Source organism: Neophocaena asiaeorientalis, unplaced genomic scaffold, assembly GCF_003031525.2.
Source record: "Neophocaena asiaeorientalis asiaeorientalis breed wild unplaced genomic scaffold, Neophocaena_asiaeorientalis_V1.1 scaffold45, whole genome shotgun sequence".
Lineage (NCBI taxonomy): Eukaryota > Metazoa > Chordata > Mammalia > Artiodactyla > Phocoenidae > Neophocaena > Neophocaena asiaeorientalis.
The window spans coordinates 11,464,742-11,490,485 of NW_020174642.1; the positions used below are offsets into that span (position 1 = coordinate 11,464,742).

At 49.3% G+C, this 25,744-nt stretch overlaps 1 protein-coding gene across 3 annotated transcripts in view; it reads left to right on the top strand.

The window, feature by feature from the left end:
* Nucleotides 1-7,465: 7,465 nt before the first annotated feature.
* The window catches only part of AGPAT3 (1-acylglycerol-3-phosphate O-acyltransferase 3), a 71,210-nt gene continuing 52,931 nt past the window's right edge, over nucleotides 7,466-25,744 (top strand). The window contains exons 1-2 of one of the 3 annotated variants that reach the window (XM_024758162.1): nucleotides 7,466-7,485; nucleotides 7,804-7,869. The gene's annotated coding sequence lies outside the window, so the exon portion shown is untranslated. Of the gene's footprint in view, nucleotides 7,486-7,803; nucleotides 7,870-11,218; nucleotides 11,296-19,150; nucleotides 19,169-25,744 lie in introns of those variants that run through there. The other 2 variants (XM_024758163.1, XM_024758165.1) reach the window with 2 other exon arrangements.

The window sequence follows — 25,744 nt, forward strand, 5'->3', positions numbered from 1 at the left end:
GCTCCACGGCATGTGGAATCCCAGACCAGGGATCGAACCCATGTCTCCTGCGTTGGCAGGCGGATTCTTAACTACTGCACCGCCAAGGAAGTCCATCATTTCTATTAATTTTTGCTTTATATGTTTGGGGCTGTGTTATACTAATGACACCAGTTTTAAAATTGTGGCATCTTTTTTATGAATGAAGTGTCTGTCATATGAAGTGATTGGCCATCTCTTCTAGTGTTTTTTGCCTGTACGTCTGCTTTGTCTGAAATTCATGTAGCTGAACCTTTGGGTAGTACTTGCCTTGTATACTCTTTCTATTCTTTTATTTTTAACCCTTTTGTATTTTTATGTCTTAGATGTACCTCATAAACAGCATATAATTGAAATGGTTTATTTAACTGAAGTTTGATAATCTCTTTAAAATATTCTGACAATTAAAATTTTTTTAAACTGGAGTCTTCATTTGGTTTACTTTAAAGTTAATGACATAGATTTGAGTTTAAATCTACCATCTTATATTTTACTGACTGTTTTATCTGTCCTATGTTTTTTTTTTTTCTTTCCTTCTCCTTTCTTGCTTTTTATTGAATTGATGATGGATCCTTTCTTTTTTCTTTGTTTCTTCCTTTTTTTTTTTCTTGACCACTACCACTAGGAAGTTATAGACTCTTTCTGTTCCTTTGATGGTTTTCCCAGAAATTACAACATTCTTACTTATCAAAAGTCTAAAATTAGCTAGTACTTTACCTTTCAGGGGGGAGCCAAGGACTGAGATCACCCCTAACTTTCCCTTCCACCTCATGTGTTGTTGTGTATTTGATGTTTTTAACCTCACAAGCCTTTGTTGCTAGATCCTTAGTATTACTTCTGTTTTTGATTTGTAGATGTATCTGCCACTTTCTTTGCTCTTTATTCTTTTCTCATCTTTGACTTTCCATCTGAGATCACTTGACGTGTACGTGCATTAGAAATTCCTTTAGTTAGATTCTGATGGTGGCAAGTCTTCCCCACTTCTGTTTAGTTTTCCCTGCTCCTTCAGAGACGCATTTGCTGGTTGTAGAATCTGGGTTGCCAGTCGGGTCCTTTTATCACATTGATGACAGCCTGTGCTGGCCATTGACATCCTTCGTATGCGAACAAATCGTTGTCAGGCTGTCTCCCCTTTGCAGGTAATCCACCTTTTTTCTCTGGCTTCTGAGATCAAAATTAAAAGCCTTTGTGCTTCAAGAAAGTGAAAAGACAACCCACAGGATGGGAGAAAATATTTGCAAATCACACATCTGACAAGGGGCTGGTACCAGAATGTAGAGAGTTCTGACAAGGCTGAGCGGTCGGTGCCTGAGTGCCAGTATGGAACGTCTCAGGAAGGGGCAACAATGGGGAAGGCCCTGCCACCTGCCGCTGGTTCTGAGCTGCGCCCTCCTGCCTCGTGCTGTCGCCCCCGCCCGGACCCCCCTCCATCCACCCGCGTGCAGGAGAGTCGCTGGTCATCTTTCCAGACGTCGCAGCCATCTCCATTCTGTGCAGCCGCAGCCTCTGCCTCTGACGTGCTGACCAGCGCTTAAAGCTGAGGTGCAGCGGTCACGTCCGCTAGCGCTGCCCACTGTGGATGAGTGAGAAATGGAGTGAAAATGCAAGATCCCGACATCCACATCTAGCCACGATGGGATGAAAGGGACCAGACCGCACATCCCACCTTAAACAAAGGAAAACAAACAGAAGTGTGTGAGGCTACCGACTTCACACGTGCACAGCAGGGGCACCGGACGGTGACCCCACGAGAGGGTGTGAGTGGGGCACCCCCTCCCAGCTTATCGCCTGCAGCGGCCAGCTAAGCACAGGGAGGGCAGGTGGAGACGGAGGCTGGCGTTCAGGGACTCCGTGAAGGCTGGAATTTGTGGGAATCCTGGGGAGGATAGGACTGCGTGACTCAGGAGTTCTAGAGAGCTGAGAACGGTACCCCCCGACTCGTTCTTAGACTGTGGTGATCTGCACACGTGTGTGGGACGCCACCAAGGTCGGGGGAGCCTGGAAGGGGGTAGATGGAACCGTTCCCTCAGTTCACACGGGCTGTGAATGAAGTTGTGTTCTCACCAGCCAGGTGGAAAGACCTCACAGCTCAGAGGATGTCAGGTAGGCACCTCAGAGGCCATCGCCTCCCCCGCAGATGCAGGCCTGCTCAGGACCCACAGAAACAAAGCTTGGGAAGGTCAAACGACTCTGAGAAAGTTAATGACACTCCCAAACAAAGCCTGACTATACTTGAGGGACCACAGCAAGCTCATCCCCCGACACGCCATGTTCACAGAGTCCAGGAGCCAAGCAAAAATTACTTGTCATGCAAACAGGTGGGAAAACATAACCCAGAAGTCGAGAAAAATCAACTAGAAACAGATCCAGGTGGATCCACAACTATCCATATGGCAGAATTAGCAGAGAAGGATGCTAAAAATGTCTCTTATAAATGTGTTCCATGTGTCCAATGACACAGAGAAAATATGCACAGAATGAGGAGAAAATAGAAGATATAAAAAAGACCCAAATCTTCTAGAGAGGAAAATGCACTGGGCGGGGTTCATAGTGGGTCAGACACTCAGACCCAATATGTATCTTCAGTGTTCTTGAAGACATATCACTAGAAACTTTGTAAAATGAAACACAGGAAAAGGGCAGGGATAAAAAAACAACAGCATCAGTGGAACCATATAAAGAGGGATAACAAACATGAAATTGAATTCCAGAAAAGAGATGTGTGTGATGGAAAATATTTGAAAAAAATAATGGCTAAAATTTTGCAAATTTGATGAAAACTGACTTTCAAGAAGATCAATAAATCCCAGGCAGAAGAAACATGAAGAGAACTACACCCATGTACATCAGAATCAAATTTCTGGGAATCTTAAAGGCAGAAGATCTTAAAAGCAGCCAGAGGCAAAAACCTACACTGTACAGAGGAAACAGAGGTGAAGTCACAGTGGACTTCCTGTCAGAAGTGGTACAATTCAGAAGAGGATGGAAGGGCATCTTCAAGATACAGAAGGAAAAACAGCTTCAGCCTACAATTCTGTAGCTAACAGAGTCTCTTTCCAAAGTGAAAGCCAAATAAAGACTTTTTTAGACATTTAAAAGCTGAAAAAAGTTTATCACCAGCTGACTTGAACTCCAGAAAATATAGAGGAAGTCCTCTGGGGACAAGGAAGGTGACACCAGACAGGAATTTGGATCTGAAGGAATAAAGAGCAGCAGAAATGCAGGAAAATGTAAAAGACCTTTGTCTTCTCATTTTAAAAAGTCCTTTAGGGCTTCCCTGGTGGCGCAGTGGTTGAGAGTCTGCCTGCCGATGCAGGGGACATGGTTTCGTTCCCCCGGTCCGGGAAGATCCCATGTGCCGCGGAGCAGCTGGGCCCGTGAGCCATGGCCGCTGAGCCTGCACGTCCGGAGCCTGTGCTCCGCAATGGGAGAGGCCACAGCAGTGAGAGGCCCGCATACCACACACACACACACACACACACACACACACACACACACGCACACACAAAGTCCTTTAAAAGATAATTTACTGTTTAAAATAAAAGTACTAACAATATTTTGTAGAGTTTATAAGTAGAAGTAAGAGGTATGGCAGTAGAAGTGGGGAAATGGAAACTAGTAAAATTCTTAAAATACATAAAGTATTGTAATATTATTGGAAAGTAGACAGTGATATACTAAAGATACACATTGTAAATTCTAGGGCAACCATTAAAAAAACAACAAAGAGGTATAACTAAGAAACTAATAATGGAAATAAAATGGAATCTTAAAAAAATCCCTAATCCAGAAGAAGACAGAAAAAAGGAGAAAATGAAACAAACAAATCCAGATAGGACAGACAGAACGATAATAGATTTAATCCCAACCATGTCAATAATCACATCAAATATGGCCGGCCTGAAAACTCCAAATAAAAGGCATCTTGTCAGAGTGTCCAAGCAGATAGAAAAGATTAGGTAAAAGTGCTTTCCACATTCAATATAAAGACAGAGATAGGGTAAAAGTAAAGGGTTGGAGAGATAGATACCATGCCAACATGAATCACAAGATAGCCCAAGTGGATATATTAAAATCAGACACGTTATATTTCAGGACAAGAAATATTGCCAGGGAAGAGAATGTCTCATAGTGATAAAAGGGGTCGGGTCATCAAGAGAACGTAATATATGGAATATATGTGCGCTTAACGAGAGCTTCAAAATACATACTACAAAAACTGATAGAACTGGAAGGAGAATTAGACAAACCCACAATTACAGTGGGAGACTTCAACACTCCTCTTTCAACAACTGACAGAACAAATGGAAAATCAGTAAAGATAGAGAAGACTCGAACAACACCATCAATCAGCTTGACTTGACTGGTGTTGATAGAACACCCATCCAGCAACAGCAGGGCACATCTTCTTTGCAAGTACACACGGAGCTTTCACCAAGGTAGACCAAATTCTGGCCCATGAAAATAACCTCAGTAATTGAAACCATACAAAGTATTTTCTGTGATCGACAGAGAATTAAACTAGAAGTCAGTAATTGAAAGATATCTGGAAAAATCCTCAAATATTTGAAAACTCAATAAAGACACTTTTAAATAGTCCATGGTCAAAGGAAAAGTCACAAGGGAAGTTTGATAACATTATGAACTGAGTGAAAGTTAAAACATAAGGTATCAGAATTTGTGGAATGCAGGGAAAACAGTGCTTAGGCATCTGTAGCATTAAATGATCGTATTAGAACATAAAGCAGTCCTCAAATCAATGATTTAAGCTTCAACCTTAAGAAAAAGTAAACAAAGGAAAGAAATAACAAAGAGCAAAAATCAATGAGACAGAAAACAAACAGTAGAAAAATATCAATGAAACCGAAAGTCGGTTCTTTGAAAGAATCATTAAAATTGGTAAACCTCTAGTTAGACTGATCAGAAAAACAAAAGAGAGAAGAAAAACTACCAAAATCAGAGCTGAGAGGGGAAGAGTCACTAGAGGTCCTAAGGGAATATTCTGCAATGCTGCATGCCAGGAGATGTGACAACACAGATGAGAGGGACATATTCCTGGAGCAAAAGAGATCACTAAAACGTATTCAAGTCAAAATAGACCCAAATAACCCTGAATCTATCAAAAAACGCAATTTGTATATCAAAACCTTCTAACAAGGGAAACTCTTGGCCCAGATGACATCGTTGATGAATTCTTTCAAACATTTAAGGAAGAAATAGTACCAGTTCTACACAAAGTCCTCCAGTAATTAGAGGAGGGAACACTTCTTAGCTCATTTTATGAGGCCAGCATCGCCCTGGTACCAAAACCACACAGGTATGGACCGATATCCATCATGAACAAAATCCTGCCTGAATTAGAAATTTTTAGCAAACCAAACCCAGCAATATGTAAACAGTCTAGTGCGCCATAACCAAGTGAGATTTATCCCAGGAATGCAAAGTTGGTTTGACATTCGAAGTCAGTCATTATAATTCACTTTATTAACAGACAAAAAAGAAAACCATATGACTATCTCAGTGGTGCAAAAAAAAAAAAAAGGCATTTAATACTCATTTGTGGTTAAAAAAAAAAAATCTCTCAGCAAACTAGAAGTAGATGGCCTCAGTCTAATAAAGGGCATCTATGAAAAACCTACAGCTAACATCCTACATAATGGTGAAAGACTGAAGCTTTCCTTCTATATCGGGAGCAAGGCAAGGACATCTGCTCTTATTCACCACTCTTATTCAACATTATACTAGAAGAATAAGGCAAGAAAAAGAAAGAAAAGACATACAGAAGGGGAAGAAAGAAGTAAAAATATCTTTACTCACAGATGGCATGATGGCCTATGTGGAAAATCCTAAGAAATGCACAAAGTTACTAGAACCAGTAGGTGAGTTCGGTGAATTTACAGGACTCAAGGTCATTATAACAAAATGAATTTTATTTCTACATACTAGCACCGAATAGTTAAAAGCTGTAACAAAACACCATTTACAGTAGCATCAAAAATATGCAATTCTTAGGGATAAATGTAACAAAATAGTGCCGAGAGAGATTAAAGCAGACCTAAATAAATGGGGAGCTATACCATGTTAATGGACCACAGGACCCAATGTTACTAAAATGTCAATTGTACAAAAACTGTTAAATAGATTCAGTGCAATGACAATCAAAATCCTGGCGGGGGGCCGCCCTGGTGGCGCAGTGGTCGGGAGTCCGCCTGCCGATGCGGGGGACGCGGGTTCGTGCCCCGGTCCGGGAAGATCCCACATGCCGCGGAGCGGCTGGGCCCGTGAGCCACGGCCGCTGAGCCTGCGCGTCCGGAGCCTGTGCTCCGCAACGGGAGAGGCCGCACAACAGTGAGAGGCCCGCGTACCGCAAAAAAAAAAAAAAAATCCTGGCAAGGCTTTTTGTAGAAACTTACAAGCTTATTCTAAAATTTACATTGGAAATCTAAGGACCTAGGAGAGCTCCAGTAATTTTGAAGAGGCAAAGAAAAGAGTGCCTGGCTTTAAGACTTCCTCTACTTCTATGGTAATCTAGACGTCGTGGAACGGCACAAAGGTATACATGCAGATCATTGGAACGGAGTAGATTCCAGAAACTTGCCCACACATTTATAGTAAATTGATTTCCAACAAAAGTTTCAACATAATTCAATGGGGAAGTGATAGTATTTTCAACAGCTGGTGCCAGGACTGTTGGACAGCTATGTGCAAAAACAGTGAACCTTCGCCCAACTTCATCCCATATTAAAAAATTAACTCCGAATGGTCTGGTCGCCCAGACCTAAATATGAAAGCTAAAGCTATAAGGTTTATAGAAGAAAACAAATGTTGTATTTGCATGCAGTGTAGTATCATTCAGCCTTAAAAGCAAAGTTATGACACATGCTACGACATGAATGAACCTTGAGGACATTATGTTCAGTGAAATAAGCCAGACATAAAAGGACAAATACTGTGTGATCCACTTACATGAGGTCCCTGGAGGAGCCAGATTCGCAGGACAACAGTGGGGGCCGGGGCCCGGGGAGGGGATGGGAGGGAGTGTTTCATGCGGACAGAGTTTCAGTTTGGGAAGATGGAAAGTTCTGGGGATGGACCGTGGTGATGGCTCCCCAACAGTGTGAATGGACTTAATCCCACTGAGCTGGACACTGTAAAATGGTTTAGATGGGGATTTGTATGTGTATTTTACCACAGTTCAAAACAAACAAAGACAAGGACTAAAATTAGCCAGCCGGCCTGGGTTTGGCTTTATCAATGGCAGACTGGGCTGGCCTGGCGGGAGCCCCTCCTGCAGGCTTAGTGGGTTTGGGAGGGAGGAAAGTGCAGGCGAGGTCGGCACCGTTGCTGTTCCAGGAACGGGAGCCTCAGCGCCCAGAGGGGCCGGGAGGCCTGGAGGCTGTTCTGCGTCTTGTCCATCCACCCAGGAGGTGGCCTACCTTCCGCTGTTCCTGCGAGCCTGCAGGCGAGGTTGAAATTGCTTCGCGGTCCGTCCTGGGGTGTGGTCTCTGCATCTCTGCGGCTTGTTCATTTATGGGCCATCTGTTGGGCCTCCTTATCAGGCGGGGGGAAGTAACAGCACTTGGAAAGGCCTGATAGGCTGTGTCCCTGGTGTTTGCTTAAGTTAGTGGACCATTCAGGTCATCGGGACCTGAATCGAGTTCATTCATAAGTGTCTGCTTCCCTGATGTGCAGGCTTTTTGATTTTAAAGTAACTGCGTGTAGTTTATTCACTGAGTATTTTTCCAGTCCTGCCTAAGTACCTTTGTGTTTGTCTTTAACTCTCAGGCCTTCAAGCTGGAAACCTCTGAGGACGATTGCTCACCCCACTGACCCTGCTGACCCTGGGCCACGGTGAGTCAGGAGAGGGAGGCACCCGATGCTTGAGCCGCGTGCGTGTGTGCGTGCATGTGTGTGTATGTGCGTGCGTGCTCCCTGGAGCAGCCCTGGCGTGGGTCCTGCCCCAGTGGTCTGGACCTGACTCTGTCGGCAGACACAGAAGTCTATCGCCTTGAGAGCCGGGCTTGCTGATCCAGCTTCAGTGACGTTGAAGGGACCGCGCAGGGCGCAGCTGGACCTTAACACATTGTTGGATTTTCTTAAAGGGGTATACACTTTAAAGTTTTCTTACAGCCAAAGGATATTTATTATAATCAGCATACATATGAAAACGTCCCGGTAAGGCGGTTCCCCTTCTGTTTGTTCCTGGAGGGATGAGTGAAGGGGCCAAGCTAAAACTGCTGCTGGGTGGAGGGCATCTCGGGAAGTGAAGAATGGGCGTCCCCCTAGCAGAGCTGGACCCAGCTTTCGTTAGCAGACCTGGAAGTCCGTGAGTCTTTTGGAGATGGACGTAGCTGTCCAGCCGAGTCGTCCAGGGCTGGACTGTGACCCGGAGGTCAGGGAGCATGTTTGCCATCAGGATGTTGTGCTCCTGTAGGTAGCTCCCCCGGGAAGCCCAGTGGTAATGGGCAGCTGTGGCAGAGAGCCCTGGTCAGGTGGCCTTGGTTCCTCCGGGGCTGAGGACAGAACCTGGCCGCAGGGTGACCGCCAGTGACCCGGCCCTCTCCCGTGCTCCCGTGTCCTGGCTTCGGGCCGTCCAGGACCTGCCTTTCAGGCTCCAAGCTGACCTCACCTTCTGCACGCAGACGCGTTCTCGGGGATCTGCCGCGTTAGGTGACTGAGTGACAGGTTCCTTTTGTATTAATCCAGCCTTGACCAGAAGGCCTCCCCCTGCCATTTCTTCTTCGGACCCAGGAGACATCTGTCACTTCAAGTGCTTTCTGCAGAGAGCGAATCCAGCCATTAGGTTTGGAAGTTTACAAGTTTCACTGCAGGATCCCAGCTCTCGGTGGGCACAGGCAGCTTCCCCTCATGGGTAATAGTTACACGGTGTTCTGATAGCGACTAGCCTAGCCGGTTAAGAACAAGCTCTGGGGATGTGAATAGGATGAATGCAAGCTGGTGTCAGTCGCATACTTTTTATATTTATAGTCATGACTTATCGAAAATAATGTTGCTTACATATATGACTGGAGCACTGCAGTTAAAATTACTTTGTTTAGTGTCTCTTTATAATTATTTTATTATGAGTGCTTATTGGATAACTGGGTATATAAATATGACTACATGGCAGCTCTCAGCTACCTGTTCTCTGAGCACCTCATCTCCCAACATTCTGAATCAACAAAAGTTTATTTGCTTTTTTTGCTCATTATTGATTGAGTACACAGCTTGTGGTTTTAGCTGTTAAATTGTTGCAAGCTTCTGTTCTGTACAAAAGAATATCAAACTGCATTGTGTCCTTAAGTTGAGCTCTCCATGTATTCCTTTCCTTTTATCATCTGGCTGTGGGTGAACTATACTTGGGGCTAAAAGGATTCTCTCCCTCATAACTGCCACTGCCCAGGATGTGGCCTGCGATGGCCGCGGGGACTGTGGGTGGCACCAAGAGCCTTTGGATGTGTGAAGCATGTCGCGTCGTACGTGGTAGGAATGTGTGGTCAGCACTGGTTTGTTTCTGGAGGAGAGTGGCCGGGGGCCCTGGTCATCAACCAGACCTCTCCCAGAAAGACGGGATTGGGGGAGGTTGGAGATGGAAATCAGTTTGCTCTCCCTCTTTTGTGGGGACGGGACCTCAAAGTTCTTTAGCAGTTGAGGGCTGGGAAAAGGGATGGGGAGAAGAGTGGCAAGTTGGAGACGTGCTTTTCAGCTCCGGGGCAGTCAGATTTATAACCAAGCATCCAGCAAGATTAACTCAACATTTACAAAAATAAATGACTTTTCAGTTACGCATGTACGACTTACCATTTTTTAGAGGCAGGAAAGATATAACCCCTCCGCCCAAGCTAGTAATCATCAGTATTGAAATTTAAAGCAAATCATTCGTTTGTGACTTGAACTGGCACCTCTCAAAAGATGTCCACATGTCTAATAAACATCTGAAAAGATGTGCAGCTTAATTAGTCGTCAGAGAAATGGAAGTTACAAACCACAGTGTGGTTTGATGAGTGGAAGGATGAGGTGAGTGGACCAGAGTGGGGGGCAGCGGGGCTCATCCATCACTCTTTTTTTTTTTTTAACTTTATTTTATTTTTTAAAATTTATTTATTTTACTTTTGGCTGCTTTGGGTCTTCATTGCTGCGCGCGGGCTTTCTTTGGTTGCGGCGAGCAGGGGCTACTCTTCGTTGCGGTGTGTGGGCTTCTCATTGTGGTGGCTTCTCTTGTTGGGAGCGCAGGCTCTAGGTGCACGGGCTTCAGTAGTTGTGGTGCACGGGCTCCGTAGTTGTGGCTCATGGGCTCTAGAGCGCAGGCTCAGTAGTTATGGCTTGCGGGCTTACTTGTTCCGCAGCATGTGGGATCTTCCTGGACCAGGACTCTAACCCGTGTCTCCTGCACTGGCAGGTGGATTCTTAACCACTGCGCCACCAGGGAAGCCCCTCATCCATCACTCTTACCATTGCTATTATGCATGTCGGCTCTGAGCTGAGCACTTAAAAATCCCTCACTGTTCAGTTCTCTTTCTATAGTGCGGAGTGAATGTTACTTGTGTTTTTCTGATGAGGACGCAGGCTCAGGATGAGTCCTTTGCCTGTGCTCACGAGTGGTCCCCTGGGGTTCAGAGCTCTGCTGTGCCCCGAGGGCAGGTGTGTGTGGTCCTGTCCCTGCCGGCCCCTGGCACCCTGGTGGACACTTGTGCTGGTTGTCAGGTCCTGTGCCAGCCCTGCAGGATGTGCGGTTGCTGCCCGGGAGGGAGAGGCTGGGGGAGAAGCCAGGAGAGTGCTAGGACTTGGGCTGCGCGGACCCTTGGGCTCTGGGACCTGAGAACGCCCGCCTCCAACGTGGCCTTAAGGCAGCATGCTTAGTGGCTGGCTCTGTGGCCCCCTCACTGATGAATGGTAGAACAAGCAAAACATCTCTCCTACATAGCTTATTGCAATTTGAGCTCCCACAAGTTTTCCATTAACTTTTCTTACAAGTTTAAGATGACTGGAAGGTTTTCCTTAGTCTTTCTTAGGTACTGATGCTGAAACAGTGCCTTTCCCTCCCCCGCTGTGGCCCACGTGGACTGCAGACTCAGAACTCAGTCCAGGGAGTGGGGGAAGGGGGACGGGGGAGGGGCTGCGAGGGCGGTCGAGGTAGGAGGCCCCCGTGTGCAGCCCCCTGCATGGCCGTGTTTGAGGACGGGTTCTCTTTGCTCTAAAGGTGACACGAGGGGCTGAGCAAAGGGCTCAGACTTTGACGGGCCAAGTTGTGTCTGGAGGAGCCTGGTATCCTGCAGGGTAAGCTTTTTCCCTTAAGAAACAGTCTTAACGGTGTTCAGCGTAATTGTTTAGACTTCGTAACCACTGGAGAGACAGAAGGTTGGAGCTTTACAAGCCAGCAGGTAATTTTTTGTTAATATTTAAATTTTAATTTAAGAAGTGATATGTACTTACAAAAATTAAACACAGAACCAAATCTAATAAGTCATCAAAATTCCATTCTTTACTCCATCCCAAATCCCACCCTTTTCCCTGGAGGGAACCACTAAAAATGGTTTGTGGTTTATGCTTTCAGAGCTTGTCAAAATACACTTAAGAACACACGGGCACAGAGTTTCTAAAAATGTGTTTATGTGTCATGATATCCATCTGTGCAAATTAATTTTAACTTGCTTGAGGGTCTTTTACTACACATAGAGCTACCTCATTTAAAAAGACTTAGCTTCCTCTTTTATGCGTGTTCTAAAGAGCGTGGCTGTATATGCGTATATGTACCCACACGCGCACACGCTTTATAAGAAGTCTGGGTGATAGTGTCAGAGCACAGTTACCTGGTTATCAGTTTCTTAGAGCCAGAGTGTGCTTTCGAGCCTTGAGATGTGTTTGTGTGTCTCAGAAAGTGTCATAACTGGCACACTCCTTCTTGTATTGAGGGGCTGGGGGGAGGGGTTGGGTGAGTGCAGTGGGGACAGTCCTCTGGGAGGGTGATAATGGGCCTCCAGGCTCTGCAGTATCTGAGCGGCCCTGCCCAGCCCAGATGCCTGACCTGCTGGAAGGTGGACTTTGCCCCCTGCCCGTGTGGAGTCTCTGGCTGGTGCTGTTTGTAAGTTGGAGGGGTGGGCGTGGGTAGGCTCTACAGGGACAGTGGCCTGGGCCGGATTCCGTTTCCACCGAGTGTCTGTTTTCTGGAACATTCCAGGCCGCGTCCCTGTCGTTGGTAGACATATAAAGGGTTGTGTGCACACATGGTTACGTGCGCTTTATCGCCTGGTCACCAGCGTTCGGTAGCAAAGCCGGGTCCTTCAAGTGTCTAAAGTGCAAGCACAGCAGAAGCAGAAACGGGCCGGGGCCTCCGTCTGGCTCTGCTTGGCCACGAGGCCACCGTGTCCCACAGATGCCGTCTGCCTGGCTGTTCCTTGTCTCTCGGTGAATAGAACTGAAAGTGGGAGAATACTCCTGAGCCAGGCGCCGTGCCTGAGCCCCAGGACGCTTGCCGCCGGCTGGCCAGCTCTGCTCCACGGGGCCGGAGCAAGACGAGCGGGGACGGGCGTCCGGGGAAGCGCCTTCTGGAACCGCGAGTTCCCGCTGCCGGCTGGCGCACTTGGCTCTGGCCTTGCCTGAGGTTGTTTCACACTGGCTTTTGTGTGTGAATTGAATTTAGGAAGCGTGTCCATGGAAACATGGAAACCCCAGGACCGAGGCAGGCGAGGGACAGTCCAGCTTGCACAGCCCAGCGCAGGTGCTGGAGAGAGGGCTGGCCCATGAGCGCCTGTCAGGTCGCGCACGTGTGGCCCCTTCTCGGGTCTAGGGCTGCTGTGCTGTCTTCCTGGTTCCCCCAGTGACGTGAGCTTCTCTCAGGGGAGCTGCTGGCTGGGAGCAGACCCGGGAGGAGGGAGGCCCTGCCCGGCTGCCCACCTGCCAGAACCCTCGCTGCCCCCTTGCTATCGCCAATAACCTGCCTCAAGAACTTCCTGGATTTTCTGTGTAGACAGTCATATCACCTACAAGTGACGAAAGCTGGTTTCCTTCTTTTTAACCCTGATTTCTCTTCTTTCTTTTTTTTTTTTTTTTTTTTTTTTTTTTTTTTGCGGTACGCGAGCCTCTCACTGTTGCGGCCTCTCCCGTTGCGGAGCACAGGCTCTGGACGCGCAGGCTCAGCGGCCATGGCTCACGGGCCCAGCTGCTCTGCGCATGTGGGATCCTCCCGGACGGGGGCATAAACCCGAGTACCCTGCATCGGCAGGTGGACTCTCAACCACTGCGCCACCAGGGAGGCCCTCTCTTATTTCTTTCCTTGTCTTATCACCGTGGCTGCAGTGAGCTTTCTGGGGAGTAGGGGCCTTGAGGCCGGACGTCCTTAAACAGTTGTGGGAGGTGCTGAGCACCTTCAGCTGCTTTTCCTGAATCTCATGAAATAATCGTGTTGTTTTTCTTCTTTTGTCTCTGTTGACAATCACTAGACTAATTGATTTTCTATGGTAGACCATTCCTGCGTCCTGGCATAAACCAGATTTGGTCATGATGTTTTGTTTTTAACTATGTGACCGGAATCGGTTTGCTAAGGTATATTTATTGAGAATGTCCGGTCTGTGTTCACGCATCTGACTGGCCTGTTAAGTAACAGGCGTCTTGTCTTTCTCCTGATGTTTGCTGGATGCCTCTCGTGTTTCTCCGTTAAGTAGATGCTGATTTGGAGTCTTAGGTGTTATCACCTCACGGAGAAGTATATGGTGAGCGTGTCATCTTAGGGGGAAGCATATAATGCGTGTATGTAATAATTTTAAATTGCTCCTACATTATTGAGTGTTCTCATCAGGGAGTGAGGTCAGATTTTGTTAACTTACCTGCCCAGAATTCTTTTTAAAGAAACATAATGGATTTTATTAATAGATTTCCTACTGTCAAACCATCCTTGCATTCGTGGAGCAGACCCCACTTGGTCATGATGCATTACCTTTCTAATGTGCTGGTAGATTCTGTTTGCTAATTTTAAAGGAATTTTTGTATTTATATCCATAAGTAGAGCAGTGGGTCTGAAAATTTTGGTTTCTTTACACTCTTAAAAAATTATTGAGGACCCTATGAAGCTTTTGTTTTTGTGAGTTACATCTACTGTGGTTCTCAGCTGGGGTGATCCTTCCCCCACCCAAGGGGACATTTGGCAACACCAGGAGATGCTTTTGGTTGACACAACTGGTGTGCTGGGGCGTCTCTACTGGCATCCAGTGGGGAGAAGTTAGGGATGCTGCCGAATATCCTACAATGCACAGGACAGTCCCCTGACAGAAGAGTGTCTGGTCCCAAATGTCAATAGTGCCTCAGCTGAGGAACCCTGCTCTTGATAGGTAATCGTTTAGAAATCAACACAGAACACTAAAAATTTTTATTTAATAATTCATTTAAAAGAGCAGCAATAGGACTTCCCTGGTGGCGCAGGGGTTGGGAGTCTGCCTGCCGATGCGGGGGACACGGGTTCGTGCCCCGGTCCGGGAAGATCAAAAAAAAAAAAAAAAAAAAAATTAGAGCAGCAAGAAACCCATTACATGTTAACATAAATAGCATGTTTAATGGAGAAGAACTATATTTTCCAAAACTGAAAAAAAGTGTAATGAGGAGAGGGCCATTATTTTATATTGCTACAATGTAATTAATCTCTCAGGCATCTGACCTAATACGAGACCCCTGAAATACCTGCTTCTGCACTCAGCCTGTTTTACTGGGTTGTTTGGTGGAGCTATGCGAGGAAAACTCCGCTTCACCAAGTATGTGCTTGGAAAACAGATGACTCTCAGTCTCCCCCCACCCCACCCCAGGGTCCTCATATCACACTTGAGAACTGTTGATTTAGACAAGTCCCCCTCTTTCTGCTTTCACTCTCACATTGTGGATTCAGCATCACGCTTCCTTCATAAAAAGGCATTTGGAAATTTCCTTCCTTCTCTGTGTTCTGGAGAATGTTAAGTTGTGTCAAGATAATCTGTTCTTATAGGACTGGTAGATTTCTCCTCTGAGTCATCTGGGTTTGGTATCTTTTCTTAGAGGTAACTGACAGACAACTCTTTTAATTCTATAAAACTAGGTCTGTTTAGACTTTCTATCTTTTCTGTGGTCACTGTTTCTGTAAATTTTTTTCTGTTAGAAAATTATCCACATCATCCAAGTTTTCAGCTTTATTTGCATAGAGATGTACAGTTATTTCCGTGATTTTTTAAAAACTTTATTTTTTGATGGTTTTTCTCTTTTCTTATTTTATGTATTTTTATTGTCCTAGGGGGTGTATGTTTTATTAATTTTTTTGAAAACGCGTTTTTAACGATTTAACTATTATATGCTTTTTTTTCTAACGCATTTTTTGTTTTTACCTTATTAATTCTTTCAGTTACTTTTGTAATTCTAACTTTCTCAGTTGGAGGCTTAACTCTCTTATTTTCATGCTCTCATTTCTAAATATTTAAAGTATTTAATGTGATAAATTTTCCTCCAAGCACTGCTTTAGTTTTCGTTATGTTTTCTAGAAATTCTGCAGTTTGGGTTTCTACTTCCCCTGGAGAGGAGCGTCTAAGAGGAAAATATTCATGTTTGGGGCGGTCGGTGGGGTGGGAAAGGCCTTTTCTGTCTCCTGATTTCTAGGCAATATTGTCTGTGTTTTTTTTTTTTTAACATCTTTATTGGGGTATAATTGCTTTACAATGGTGTGTTAGTTTCTGCTTTATAACAAAGTGAATCAGTTATACATATATATATGTTCCCATATGTCTTCCCTCTTGCGTCTCCCTCCCTCCCCCCCTCCCTATCCCACCCCTCCAGGCGGTCACAAAGCACCGAGCTGATCTCCCTGTGCCATGCGGCTGCTTCCCACTAGCTATCTACCTTACTACGTTTGTTAGTGTGTATATGTCCATGACTCTCTCTCTCGCCCTGTCACAGCTCACCCTTCCCCCTCCCCATAACCTCAAGTCCGTTCTCCAGTAGGTCTGCGTCTTCATTCCTGTCTTACCCCTAGGTTCTTCATGACATTTTTTTTTTTCTTAAACTCCATATATATGTGTTATTAGCATACGGTATTTGTCTTTTTCTTTCTGACTTACTTCACTCTGTATGACAGACTCTAGGTCTATCCATCTCATTACAAATAGCATCATTAATCATTAGAGAAATGCAGATCAAAACTACGATGAGATATCATCTCACACCAGTCAGAATGGCCATCATCAAAAAATCTAGAAACAATAAATGCTGGAGAGGGTGTGGAGAAAAGGGGACACTCTTGCACTGCTGGTGGGAATGTGAATTGGTTCAGCCACTATGGAGAACAGTATGGAGGTTCCTTAAAAAACTACAAATAGAACTACCATATGACCCAGCAATCCCACTACTGGGCATATACCCTGAGAAAGCCATAATTCAAAAAGAGTCATGTACCAAAATGTTCATTGCAGCTCTATTTACAATAGCCCGGAGATGGAAACAACCTAAGTGCCCGTCATCGGATGAATGGATGAAGAAGATGTGGCACATATATACAATGTCTGTGTTTTAATTACTGTTTGGGATTTGTTGAAAATTTCTTCGTTGCTTAATTTATGGGCACTGTTCATGAATGTTTCTATGAGCAATTGAGAGAAAGTGTGCCTTCCCTTATCAAGTGCAGGATTGGCTACCTGTCCTGAAGATCCACTTCATATGTCTTGCTGCTGCATCGTCTGTGGTCTCTCTTAGTTCCTGACCACTGTTCTTTCTTGGATTAAAAGAGATGTGCTAACACCTATTATTAGCATGCTTTGATTTGTTTCTATGGCATCCCTGTAATTTCTGCTTTATGAAAATTAAAGCTGCATTATTTGGTACATAGATATTAAACTTATATCTTCCTTGAGAATTTTCGTTTCTAGAATGATCAGTAGTCCTGCTTTGTCTCATTAATTTCCCGTGCCTGATACTTTATTCTCTGATATCAAGATCTTGAACCCTGTTTTTTGGGCATTTCCCAGTATGTATTTATTCATTCTTTTCGACCCTGATGAACTGTTTTGGTTGAGGTATTTTGTTACACCTAGCAGAGCTGAATTTTTTTTCACAAGCCAGTTTGAAAATAGTTCCCTTTTGGTAGCTGAACTTAGCCCATTTGTATTGACTGATATGATCCATGTGTTTGGATTAGCGCTGTCCCTATTTTGTGTATTTCAAGGGTAAATACAGGTAGAACGGTGCCCGTACATAAACACACTCACTGGTTCTGTACGTGGCGTCTGTTCTCAGCCTTTCTGGTGTTTTGCTTTGTGTTTGGCAGTGCTGACCCGATCGAGGGGAAAGTATGTTTGGCCTTAGTGGTCACCTGATACGAGGAGCTTTATGTCAGATCCTGGGTCCCCTCCTTCTGGATAATGTCTGTTGTTTCTCTACTAGGAGTGACAGTAAGATGCCCTGACACCTCCCCTCCCCGCAGCGTTCCCCTGCCTGGCACCTGCTCCCGACACCCCTGCACGTGGGCTCCCCGTCGGTGTACCTGCTTCTGCCCGCCCCCCTCCCTCCCCCATCTGCCCGCCCCCCTCCCTCCCCCGCCTGCCCTGCTTGGTTGCCATCCTGTCGGGTCCGCCGTCTCCACCTGGTCTTCTCTCCCCCCTGGAACACGCCAGAGCTCCTTCCGGTGGCCAGGGTGTGTCCTCCCGCCGCGTGGTGGGCACCGGTTTAGAACCGCTTGTCCCCACGTGCCAGCCCCCTTCATGGCTTGGGGCCTCTCCGCTTCGAGTCTGCTTCTCCCTCTTGCTGTGCCACACCAGCGTTCTTTCCGTGGGTGTTTGTCTGCACGTCTTTCCTTTGCCTTCGGTTTCTGTCTTTCCGTGACACCGCGTCTTAGCTTTGTGTGTCTCCTGTAAGTCTAGCAGACAGCTGGAGTTTCAGACTGCTCTCTATACGTGTCGTGGTCAAGTGATATACTTGTTCATCACTGGTAATGAAGGGCTTTCTATGTCACTGTCATCACGTCATCATTATTCACCATCCTTTTCCTTTGCTTTCCTGCCTGTTCTTGAATTTAGCCTGTTAAATCTGTTCATCTGTTCCTCTCCGTGGAGTGGTACCCTTCTGACACTAGGATGCCTGGAGACCGAGATAAAGGGCATCCGTGTCCCTACTTTCTTCCCAAATAGCGTGAAGACCTGAGAACCAGGATTTGGGCTCACGATGTTTTCACAGCCTCATTTCTGGGCACGTACAGCACCGTGCCGGGCGTTTGCACCTCTGCTCTCTCAGAGTCCCTGCCGTGGCCGGACAGGCTCTGGGCGTCGTCTGCAGACGAGGGACCGAGGGACCGGGAGCTCGGGGAATTGATGCTGGAGCAGACGGCAGGACACATGGGCCCCGACTGTGTCACTCCCTGCCCACTTCTCCTTTCCACCCCTGCCCTCCCCAGATGCTCGCCCTGCCTTTTTTTTTTTTTTGCAGTATGCGGGCCTCTCACTGTTGTGGCCTCTCCCGTTGCGGAGCACAGGCTCCGGACACGCAGGCTCAGCGGCCATGGCTCACGGGCCCAGCCGCTCCGCGGCATGTGGGATCTTCCCGGACCGGGGCACGAACCCGCGTCCCCTGCATCGGCAGGCGGACTCTCAACCACTGCGCCACCAGGGAAGCCCCGGGCCTGCCTTTTTATCCTGTTCGTTCTCTATCCCACATGCCCACACAGTTCTGATTGCAGCAGCCCAGCGGGTGCTGACGTCCACGACCAACCGTGACCACCACGTTCACCCTCGCCCGCACCCCCGAGCGTGGGGACCCTTCCCAGGGCAGCTTCCCCCACCGGCTCATTCTTCTGTGGGCGTGTGTGTGTCCCCCTGTGGGAGGGTGGGGCTCAGGGTTGCCCGTCCCATCCTGGCTCTGTGATGCCAGGAACTTGGCTTTATCACGGACCTCGGAGCAGCTCCGCTGTTTGGCTGCCAGCCCGCAGCTTGTTTTCAGTTGACGGTTGTTCTTCTGTTAATCAGTAACCAGCCCCCCGCTGTTGGTTCTCTGAGGAGAGTCTCCAGGGGTCGTGCTTGTGACCCCTGACCTCTGGAGTCTGGGGATGGGCCGGTGGGTGTCTGGGGAGGTAGGCGTGTCCACAGCCACTCGGCAGGACGGGTGTGGTGGAGAGCATTCCAGGAGCGCAGGGGGACGTCGTGGCGGGAGAGCAGCGGTAGGTGCAAATGTCAGGAGAGTCCTTTATGATTTCTCTGTATTGATGCTGTCTTTGTGAAGGTTTGACAGACAATTCGTAGGTTGTTGTGAGGACGCAGGCTTCTTTATTCGGGGTAAATGCTGTCTAGTGAAAACGATTTCCCCTTTAGTAAAAGAAAATCCTCACACCCGGGATCTGGGTGTGGGGAGCGAAAACTTGAGGAAGGAGGGAGTTCTGGTGGCTGGTGCCGGCAGGACGTGGGGGACATGGGACATCCAGTTGGGTGTTTTTTCTCTGCTCTAGGTACCTCGTGTTGGACGTGCTAGAAAAATACCTCAACCAGCAAGCAACACGTGTTGTCTTTCTCAGAAGCCGTGTTGCTCATAAAGGACCTGCGGTTTAATGCTTTGCAGTAAAGACAGACTCTGATCTGGGGTTTCCGGGGCCGCTGGGAGGGTCTGCTGCTCTTTGGGTTTGGAGCCTTGGTGTCCACTGTGGTTTGTCAGTGAGGAGAGGACCCGGTCACCATGACCGTGCACCTGCCCAGGCCCCTAGGCGGGCCGCCCCTGCAGGAGGTCAGGTGCCCAGGTGGGGGAGGGAGGCGCAGCGCCAAGCCTGCGGCGCGTCCATCACAGATCGCGTCCAGCAATCGCTAACTGTAGTGGAGGCCACACGCCACGTGCCGCGTGGGGTCGGGGTGGGCGAACACCTGCAGGCCTCGCTGCTTGTGGAGGCCACGGGCCCCGGGGAGGCAGCACGGATCGACGTGATATGCGCGCGAAGCCCCACCTTCGGGCCATCTGTTCCTTGTCGATTTGTAGGGCCCTTCTCAGTTCCCAGGGCGACGTTCCACTGGGCGGTGGCGCCGACGTGACGGTGCAGACAGACAGACACCAAAATGCCGGGTGACAGGTGCTGCAAGGAGCCTAGCTGGGGGTGTGGCAGAGTGACGGTGGGGTGGACGCTGCGGGGGAACAGACAGCCCCTCCCGGGGGGCTGCGGGGGCAGGAGGTAAAGGGCCCTAGCAGGAGCGCGCTGGAGCGGGGACAGACGGGCTGAGGGACGGCAGGACGGACACAGCATAGCTGGTGGGGGGGGGCAGGGAAGTACGGACAGCGAGCCCAGCAGCCAGGCCGGGGGGTTGCTCTCGGTTCAGTGGGGCCCCCGGCAGAGGCCCGGCACCCTCATGGTCTCACCGGACGGCGGGGGGGCGTGCGTGAAGGTCGGGAGAGGGGCAGAGAGCAGCCCGGCTTGCGGGGTGGGGAGTGCCGCCGGGAGACGCTGCTTCTGCCGGTGCTCCGCGCCGGGCCCGCCTGGCAGGACGTCTGTCCAGTGTCTTCCGCCACTTCGCAGGGTAGCCATTTTCCAGGAGCTGCGCGTACCCTTGACTTTTGGGCTGAATTAGGTGGAAAGCGGGCGGCCTTTCCCCGTTTCTCTGTCCCCCCTCCTCACTGCTCTCCATGCCTTGGCGGCTCTACACTGCTGACCTGTACTTCTTCTTTCAGTGTGGGGGGCTGGTCAGGCCCCAGCTTTCAGTCTCCAAAAGGAAGAAGGAGGAGACGCCAGCCACGGTCTCTTCCCAGATGGCCCCCTGCCTCCTCGGGGGCGGGTCCAGCGGCCGTGGGCAGCAGCTCCCTCTGCCCTGGACCCTGCAGCGGCTGCCCCAGGCCGCTCCTGCTTTCCTGGCTCGTAGGGCACAGAGTTTGGATCACTGGTGAAAAGCGCCCCTCCCTGGACCCAGGCAGGAAGCAGGATCCTCCCTCCCGGCCTCCTTGCAGCTCCTTCCTGGCCAATTGGGCGGGGCTGAGGGCAGGATAAAAGCCACCTCCTAGGACTCCGGTGCATACCCTGCTCCCGAGGCATGGTCCTGCAGGCCGGCGCCCGGAGCCCACAGGTGAGGGCGGGGCTGGTGAGCCGCTCCCCAGCAGAGCCTTCCTCCTTCCCGCTTGTGGGGAGAGAGGATGGGAGTTCAGGGCCGCGCATCTCAGGCCCACGGTCTCCAAGTCTGCACCCTCTGCGGGCTCCCCTCTTCCTAGGCTCCGGCTGCAGAAGAGTGAGGTGGGGTTAGTTGTTTATCCAGGGACCCCTCCCCACCTTGGCTGGCCTCGAATTTTGAAAATTTGCTCCTTTTTAACACATGGAAGGTCCCGCAGTTTGTCTGTCCTAAGCCTGAGCTTCAGGAGCCGGGCAAGGACCGGGGACATTAGAGTTCTTGTTTTGATACGTCCTGTGCGCGACTGCAGTGCCTCACGCTCGACGCTGGAATCCGTCAGGCTGTCACAGCAGATTAATTTCTGGGTCTGTAGTGCCTCCCCGGTCAGCGCGGTCGAGAGCTTTCTTCTGCCACAAGTGTCATGTGAGTAACAGGATCGGCAGAGCCCGACGGTCCAACGTGGCATCCCGCGGCCCACACGCAGATGCTGAGCCCTTGAGAGCCGAGGGGCCGCGAGAATGAAAAACATACGCGGACTTCAGAGACCCAGACAAAGGGGTGATATGCAACATCTCATTATTGCCTTTTTAGTGCTGACTGCATGTTAAAACGATGGTATCTTGGCTATACTGGGTTAAATAAAATACATCATTAAAGTGAATTTCACCTTTCACTTTTTAAACGTGGAAGTAGAACATGTAAATTACACGTGGGGCTCACGGTGTCTCCCTGGGCCAGCCCGCTTTGCCTGCGCCGGACTCTGAGTCTGCTGAGAGGGAAGGGGGGCCGATCGGCTGTCACTCCTGCTTCCGCCGGCTGAATGGCCCTTTCTCCGGCCATGAATGCATCCCTACGCTGAAATACTCTGCAGCTGATGTACAAGAATGAAATCGGTAGTGCTGATGCTAACACTCCTGGGCCCTGGACCTGTCGCTCATCCAAGTACTTTGCACAGTTCGCTCACTTCATCTTGTCTTCCCCACTGTACAGATGAGGAGATGGAGGCTCAGAGAGATGCATAACTTTCTCAGCGTCACACAGCTCGTTGGTGGCGAGGCCGGGGTTCGAACCCAGGTAGTGCTCTCTGTGGTCTCCACTACCTTTGCAGAAGAGGAGAGGTTTGTACTGACCCGAGAGACTCTCCTGCTATAGCGCTTAGTCCATTCAGGCTGCTATGACAGACTCCCATAGACTGGGGGCTGACGAGAACAGACCTTTATTCTCACAGTTCTAGAGGCTGGAAGTTCAAGATCAAGGTACTGGGACTTCCCTGGCGGCGCAGTGGTTAAGAATCCACCTGCTAATGCAGGGGGACACGGGTTCGATCCCTGGTCCGGGAAGATCCCACATGCCACAGCTACTGAGCCTGCGCTCTAGAGCCCGCGAGCCACAGCTGCTGAGCTCACAAGCCACAACTACTGAAGCCCGCGCGCCTACAGCCCGTGCTTCGCAACAAGAGAAACCACCGCAATGAGAAGCCCGCGCACCGCAACGAAGAGTAGCCTCCGCTCGCCGCAACTAGAGAAAGCCCGCGCGCAGCAACGAAGACCCAATGCAGCCATAAATAAATAAGTAAAAATTTAAATAAATAAATAAATATAAAGACATAATTTAAAAAAATAGGAAGATCAAGGTGCTGGCAGATTCGGTGTCTGGTGAGAACCCACTTCCTAGTTCACAGCCGGCCATCTTGGCACTGGGTCCTCACATGGTAGAAGGGGCAGGGAGCTCTCTGGGGTCACTTTTATAAGGGGCTCCACCCTCATGACCTAATCACCTCCCAAAGACCCCACCTCAAATGCCACCCCACTGGAAATGACTGGGATTTCAACGATGAATCTGGGGGGAGACGAAACCAATCAGTCCATAGCACCGAGCATGGAGGGAGAAAGACAAGTTACAGAGTCCACAGTATCACAAAGTGTGATTGTTTGAAATCACCACATTTGAAAACTACAAGCGTCAGAAGAAGAGACACCAGACTCCACAGCCATCGGCCTGGGGGTGGGACGGGGCCGCGGCAGACACTTCCCTTCTTACTGTGCACTTCTGCATGGTTTCACATTTTTACAGCCAAAAATTTATTACTCCCTACTCATTTACAGAATCTTGTTAATTTGCAAAATCTTTTAAAAAACAGAGTTCAGAAGTTGGGGTGTTGTCTACTGGGAACATTTTGCTGAAGCTGGAGAACTGGGCGGGCAGTTCTCCTCCAGGCTGAGAGGTGCAGCCTTGCGTGTCCTGCTGAGTGGAGGGTCCAAGGAGTTCCCCCGCCCCTCAGGCCTGGTTTTAGGAGTCAGTGAAACAAAGCTACTTCTCTAATCTTCTACTCCACCATCTTCTCTGCTCCCCGCAGAGACTAGCAGGTTTCTTTGCAGCTGTGAGGCTCAAATGTTCTCAGATCCAGGGGAAATCTGCCTTTCAGTGGATGTGGGAAAAATAGGCATTTCCCGAACGTTTTGGTTGGTTTTTGCTCCTTGCTGTTTAAGACGCGATTCCTACTTCTGGTTTTGCAGTTAGCTGGCCTGGCTCCGACTCCTGACTCTGCTGCGTGTTCGCTGTGTGACTCTGGGCAAGTTGCCTAACCTCTCTGAACCTCAGTTCCCTCATCTGTAAATGAAGCTCCTAGGAGTGCCCGCGTCCCGAGAGAGCTGTGAAGAGTGAGGGAGCAGACTCGCCGAGGCGCCAGGACGCCCAGGGACAGTGACCTGCGTGCAGGGTGCTAGTTACAGACGGCGGTCACGGTCACCAGGCAGGACCGTGAACTCCAGCTGGTGTTAGGGCTGTGGCCTGAAATTCTACAGCTCAGGTTCCCCCTCCAGTTAGCTGGGAGGGGGGGGGGGGGGCCCACGCTGGCCTGCTGCTTGCGGCAGAGGCGGGCGGGTCTGCCAGTGCGTCCAGCTGCCGTCCACTGGCCGGGCCGCTGAGCCACCTGTGGATGCGGCGGGCTTGCGTGATAGCCACCCAGCCAGTGGGGGCAGCTGCCCCCGAGGGAGGAATGAAGCCTGTCTGCAGGTGAGGGGGTGCTTCGTGGTTCCATCCTTTCAACTCAGCAGCCTCGAAGGGCCTTCTCTTTGCCACTTCCTGGAGCTCAGAGCAAGTTGGTGGCTGTGTGTCCCATTTCTGGGAGCAATGCGGGAACGGGGACGGGCACAGGGGAGGGGAGTTCCTCCCCACTGTTGGGGATGTGGGAGGTTGGGGTCCAGCCCAGCTCCCTCCTCCTCTTCCTGTGAGAGGCTGCCCAGCCCCCCACCCAGGGCAGGCATTCTGCCACCAAGAGCAGTACACTGTGTGCGGTGCTGTCGTGTGCTCGCTCTTATTCTCACTGAATACATCCAGGGTTGGATAAACCCTTCCCAGGCTGCTTCAGGGTTTCTGTCTACACGTCATTTGAATGGATGCAAAGCATTAAGGCACTTGGGCACATCCTCGTTGTAGACACCTGGCTCGTTTGTGTGCTCCGACATCTGTAAGCATTGCGGGAAGAGCCTTGATGCTTGGGGCATTATGACATTTACAGCTTCTCGTGCTTGTTTTCTTGCACTGGGATAACTTTCACCAGGAGGTTGTGAAGACCTGAGTGAGGGTCATGGACACCCCTGCCTGGGAACGGGGACCCACAGGCTGCGGTGTGCGTATGCCGGTCACTTAGCTGCAGGTTCGATAGAAATTTTAATAGTGATTTTTAGTTGAAATGGTTAGGAACAAGGCAAGCTGATTCATACGAATTTTAAGAATCACGATAATTGTTCAAAGAGATTTCATGACTGAAAGGACATTTTGTTTAAAAATTGCTTTCCCTGTAGGAGTTTTCTTTCTGGGATGAGTTTCAAACGGGTGGTACTAGTTCCTGGAAGCTGTGAGATTCACTGAGAAGGGTGTACACGTGTGTGTGAACTCCACGCAGAATGCTGGGCTGTGCGGTGTTACCTCGTAATGAACTGAAATCGTCCACACGCCAGTTCTCTTGCTTACCGTGCTGTCATTTTGCTTCTTGAAGGGCCACCAGGTAGTTCTTGCAGGCGCGTCCATGCTCTGTGCACGTCTTCCTCACCGTCACCTACCACTGAACTGTAAGTGCCTTTGGAAGGCCTACCAACCAGTCCCGACAAAAATAGGTGTGTCCCCGTCACCTGAACGCCCGAGGTGGCCGAGGGCCAGAGAGCCTGGTCCTTAGAAGGCTTTGCAGGCGGACCCCCGACTCAGAGGGAGTTGCTCATCTAGCCCCACCTCCCCACGGAGCAGAGTTTTCCCAGGACACCTACTGTGGTTGCCCCCTCTGCCCCAGTTCACCCGACCGGCCCGCACAGATGCTGCAGAGTCACTGCCGCTGCGAGGACGGCGCTGGGGGAGTTCTGAGCTGCCCCGCAGCACTGGAGACCTGGCCTGGCTTTCCTGGGCTCACGCCTCAGGCTGTTTACCCGTGTTTGGTTTGCATAGTAACCTGTGTTCTCCGAGGTCCCAGTTTGGTTTGGAAGGGTGTTGTATCAGTGGGTCCCTGAGAGCCCCGGCGGCCTCCTTCCTGGGACCTCTGCCACCACCGGCTTGTTTACCCCAGAGCTTTTCACGCGTGGGGTTTATCTTTGTTATTTACGTGTTTATTCGTGTATTTAAAGCTGTGGGAGGGCAGATCGGGTTGAGTGAAATATAAAACCTCCAGG